General features: G+C 46.3%; 1 pseudogene; it reads right to left on the bottom strand.

Annotated features, from left to right (window-relative positions):
* Positions 1 to 1,837: 1,837 nt before the first annotated feature.
* LOC135052539 (5S ribosomal RNA) lies at positions 1,838 to 1,956 on the bottom strand (annotated as a pseudogene).
* Between the last annotated feature and the right edge of the window lie 3,666 nt (positions 1,957 to 5,622).

The raw sequence follows: 5,622 nt of genomic DNA, 5'->3' as shown, positions 1-5,622 counted from the left end.
ATTCGCAATATTGCGATTACTAACTACTTAGCAGTTTCAGAGTAGCTCCAGACTTACTCTGCCTGTGCGATCAGTTCAGTGCTTGTCGTTCCTGGTTGACGTCACAAACACACCCAGCGTTCGCCCAGGCACTCCCACCGTTTCTCCGGCCACTCCTGCGTTTTTTCCGGAAACGGTAGCGTTTTCAGCCACACGCCCCTGAAACGCCGTGTTTCCGCCCAGTAACACCCATTTCCTGTCAATCACATTATGATCGCCGGAGCGAAGAAAAAGCCGTGAGTAAAAATACTTTCTTCATAGTAAAGTTACTTGGCGCAGTCGCAGTGCGAACTTTGCGCATGCGTACTAAGCGGATTTTCACTGCGATGCGATGAAAAAGAACGAGCGAACAACTCGGAATGAGGGCCTTTCTTAGGATCTTTGTAATAGATTTCCTTTGAAAATAAATCATAATTATATTATATTTCAAGAGATCCTCATAGTGTATATATAATATTTCACCAGTAGAGGGCGCTGTTAGTACACATAGAATTTGTGACTATAAATCTTTGGCGCCTGTCTGAATTTTAATATGGCCGCCACTGTAAAATTCTGGACACATCATTGAGGAGGGGGATCTTCCAGCGGTGAGCCCCACTGCCTACACTATTGTATAATGTCTGTCTTCCCCACTTTCTAGCAGCATTGTAAAATAAGTCAGGCCGTAATTGACTTGCACTTGCCTGCCCACGGCTGAGGAAATCTCCTCAGCCGCGCGCTATCAGCAGCGTCTCTCCCCCGCTCCCCGCCTCCGGCGGCTGAAGGTATTTGTTCAGCCTCACGGCATGCGATCTCCCGCTGGCCGGCGCGCTGGGACCGTTCTCATTAGGTCCCGTAGCGGCGCCTCTTACATGCTGTACAGGGGAGACTTTTGCTGGCTAAGGGCAGAGAGGGGAGAGAATCAGACCAAAGACCTGAGGTTTCGGTAAAAGATCCCTCAGTGCAGTCCCAACTGGCTGCATATGGAATACATATTGATGGGTACTAGCGGCAAGTTATACACTTCCCTCCACTTGTTTATGAGATCACTCACTGCGCTGTTGGAGGGATCCCGGCCCGCCTCACACTGGTGACTGACCGGCGCGCCGCTGTGGGGAAATGATTAGTTATTTAACTACTCTATGAGCAAAGCCTATAAAGCCCTGCTTAAGAAAAATAATAAAAAAATAAAAATAAAAAAACCTAATGCTACTTGGCCCTTATAAAAACCAGTACTCACAGCCTTGACAAGGATCTCCTGTGAGAGATGCAGGTCCCTTCAAAAAGGATCTTTGTCTCTCAATATTATCAGGCTTTGTCCTTCTTTTCATAGGGAGACGCAGCACATATATTTTCATTATAGTTTAGGAGCTCAGTGCCCCCACGTGCTGTACCTCCAGCACAATTTTTCAAACTGAGTGTGGAGGGATGTGAAGGGGGAGGAGCCGGCTGTACAGACAATGCTAATTTTAGATTGTGCCACACCTCCGGTTGCAAGCTTCACACCCCTACTGTATAGGACTCCAGTGTCCCCTAGTGGATGAAAGAGAAATGTTGCATATGTAGGTTATAAAACACCCTCAGCTCTATATTCAGGCGGTGGTGTCACCAGAAGGCATTTGCTTTAGCAACTTTTAGCCTCTTGCACCTAACAAGAGCCTAGGGGTATGTGATGTGAAGCCCCTTTTAATCCATACAAAATGCAGAAGAAAGATGGAGGTGTTTATCACACCTGGAATGCAGGGAAGAATTTTGGAGAGAAAATACAAAGGAGAAAAGGATAATAAGTAGGTGTCTTACTTCTGCTGTTCAGCTGAATTGTTTACTGCACCTGGTGTTCATTGCTGGTCTCCCAGCCAATTACTGGCCAGGCCTTCCATAGATTATCTTCCAAGATCAGATGAGATTGGGCATATCCTGTGGAGTATGGCAGTAATCTGCTGAATGAGAGAGTATGGCTACCTTATAGAGAAAATATGCTTCTGCTGTCCAGTTTAGTGGATGAGAGAGCATGTGATAGATTCACAAAGTATAGAGGTGAGGTACCGAAATATGGGATTAACACATGAGATTGATGTATGCTAAAAAAGCCTGTGAAATTGAGTAGGGTGTATGAGTCCCTGCATTTGGGAGATCACTTTATAAAAGAAAAGGATAAGGGAGCTTAATGGAAAAGGTTGGTTAAGTTTAAAAAAAACACTCTTCAAGCGGGAAATTTGACAGTATAATTATTGTACCTGTTATACAGATATTAGTCCATTAGGGTGTGTACACACGGTGAGATATTTTCTTTCGATTTTGACTATATAGTCAAAATCGCAAGAAAAGTTAGTGCTTTCCCTTGCGATCCCGATTCAATCCCGATGCGCAGTCCCGCCAGGTCGGAATCGCAAGAAAAGATAGACTGTGCAGGCAAGTCAATCCTTGCTAGATCGGTGTACTATCTAGTTCATCTCACATGTCAATGACATCTCACATAAGCCAAAATCTCACATAAGCCAAAATCGTAAGCACACATAGACCAGATCTCAAGAAAAGTTAGTCAAAATTGGTGGTGCTGGGCTCCGGGGAGTTCAAGCGAAATCGCAAGTAAAAATTGGGCATAGCAATGATCTCACCGTGTGTACACAACAACCTTAGTCTCAACTATGGTGGAGTGTAATAGTGCCTAGGCAATGAATCAACTTATCACACCAAAATTTTTTGGAAAATATGAGGATGCTTAAGATGGTTGATATCTATTCCTCAGTATTTAAGGTACTGCACAGTAGTAAATGATAATAGAGAACAGCATCTCCCTGGTATCTCACTATTTAGAATACTGCAGAATAATAGGTGCCTGAGCAACGAGTCATCTTAATAAACAAAAGAAAAGGAGAAAGAAAATATGAAACATTCTTAAAATAAATAAATGTGGTTAGTAAATATTCCTCAGTGTTTAAGGTGCTGCAAAATAGCAGTTGATAACAGGAATTAGCACATATCCAGTATCTTACTGTTTTAAACACTGCACAATAACACTTGGCTATGGAAGTAAGCACATAAGTAAAAAATATATAAGAATTAAAGCCCAAATGGGTGCTTACTGGACCGATATACCCCTTTGGTGGGTGTGGGCTGCGCAGTCCCACTGACCCCAATATCCAAATGGACCGTTTCACCTATGGGTAGGCTTGTTATCTGGTTTATTTACCACGTTTATATAAAAAAAATCCCTAAATGTTCATAATAAGAATACTATGCTATTATATATCTGTACTAAGAATAAAATGAAATAAATCCAACTTGTAATATGCAATGTCCATTCTGCAATGACAGGGGAGAAGAGGAAGCGATTTGAGGGGCCATTTCTGGCCAAAGAAAAGGAGCTTCCCTGTAAATATTATTTTCCTGGTTTAACAATTTCGGCATGTTGGGTGAAACTTAATGTCTTCTTGCCGCAAATAGTGACAATAAGAAATTACAAATGGGTTTAAAACCTGATAATTGATTAATATGCCCCTTATGAACAAGCAGCAAGCAACATCTGCATTTATTAAAGTGAATGCTTGTCATAAAACATGCATCTAGGTCCATTCTTTACATTATCATGGAGGAGGACAGTGGCGTAACTACTGCCCCCGCAGCCCTCGCGGTGGCTTGGGGGCGAGGGGCTGCGGGGGCGCCACTGATTTACAGCAGACTGACATGCGGACGAGCGTCCGCATTTCAGTCTGCGGTCTCCTTCCCTCCGCCGCTTGTTGGAGGGACACGGAGGGCACAGCGCGCCTCCCTGTGTCCCTCCTGCATCATCTCCGGCGGCCGCGGGTCTAATAGGGGGAAGTGCCGTCCGTGAGCTCTAATTTGCTCACGAACCGGCACTTCCCCCTATTAGACCCGCGGCCGCCGGAGATGATGCAGCAGGAGGGACACAGGAGAGGCGAGCTGTGCCCTCCGTGTCCCTCCAACAAGCGGCGGCGGCGGCGGGAGGTGGGGGAAGAAATATCTGGCACTGGGGGCATATATGGCACTGGGGGGGGGGGAATATCTGGCACTGGGGCATATATGGCACTGGGGGAAATATCTGGCACTGGAGGGGGGGGTATCTGGCACTGGGGCATATATGGCACTGGGGGGGAATATCTGGCACTGTGGGCATATATGGCACTGGGGGGGAATATCTGGCACTGGGGGCATATATGGCACTGGGGGGGAATATCTGGCACTGGGGGCATATATGGCACTGGGCGGGAATATCTGGCACTGGGGGCATATATGGCACGGGGGGAATATCTGGCACTGGGGGCATATATGGCACTGGGGGGGAATATCTGGCACTGGGGGCATATTTGGCACTGGGGGGGAATATATGGCACTGGGGGCATATCTGGCACTGGGGGCATATGTGGCACGGGGGGGAATATCTGGCACTGGGGGCATATGTGGCACTGGGGGGGTATATGTGTACCTGGCACATGGGGGGGGGCTATATTTGGCACAGGCGCATGTGAGTACCTGGCACCGTGGGGAATATCTGGCACTGGGGTCATATGTGGCACTGGGAGCACAGCCCTAGCAACAAGGACTACCTCCTAGCAACGAGCATGACACCCAGTGCATGAAACACCTGGCAACGAGCATGACACCCAGTGCATGAAACCCCTGGCAACGAGCATGACACCCTGAGCATGAAAACCCCTGGCACAGTGCATGGAACCAAGAGCATGAAACCCCTGGCAACGAGCATGACACCCAGTGCATGAAACCCCTGACAACGAGCAGGTAATTGAAAAGTAATTAGAAGCCTTACTGTAGGACTTAATGTGTAATGGGCATTACGGTGTGTGGCATAATGTATCACGGACATTGCGGTGTGTGTCATAATGTGTCACAGGCATTACGGTGTATGGTATACTATATCGCGGGCATTGTGATATGTGATATAATGTCTCAGGGTCATTGCAGTGTGTGGCATAATGTATCACGGACATTGTGGTGTGTGTCATAATGTGTCAGGCATTACGGTGTGTGGTATACTATATCACGGGCATTGTGGTATGTGGTATAATGTCTCAGGGTCATTGCAGTGTGGCATAATACATAACGGGCATTGCAGTGTGTGGCATAGGGTATAACGGGCAGGGCATTGCGGTATGTGTCACAGGCATTACGGTGTATGGTATACTATATCACGGGCATTGTGGTATAATGTCTCAAGGTCATTGCAGTGTGTGGTATAATGTGTCACAGGCATTGTATGTGCTATAATGTATCGGGCATTGCAGTGTGTGGCATAATGTATCACGGACATTGCGGTGTGTGTCATAATGTGTCACAGACATTGTATGTGCTATAATGTATCAGGGGCATTGCAGTGTGTAGCATAATGTATAACGGGCATTGCGATTCCTGTCATAATGTGTCACAGGCATTACGGTGTGTGGCATAATGTGTCACAGGCATTACGGTGTGTGGCATAATGTGTCGGGGGCATTACAGTGTGTGCATATTGTGTCATGTGCATTATTGTGTGCGGCATAATGTCTAAGGGCCATTGCAGTATGTGGCATAATGTATACTGGGCATTACTATAAGGAGGAAAAATGACAAATAATGTAAGGGGCA

This window comes from Pseudophryne corroboree, chromosome 2 (assembly GCF_028390025.1).
Source record: "Pseudophryne corroboree isolate aPseCor3 chromosome 2, aPseCor3.hap2, whole genome shotgun sequence".
Taxonomy (NCBI): domain Eukaryota; kingdom Metazoa; phylum Chordata; class Amphibia; order Anura; family Myobatrachidae; genus Pseudophryne; species Pseudophryne corroboree.
This window is presented reverse-complemented; position numbering and strand designations above follow the sequence as displayed.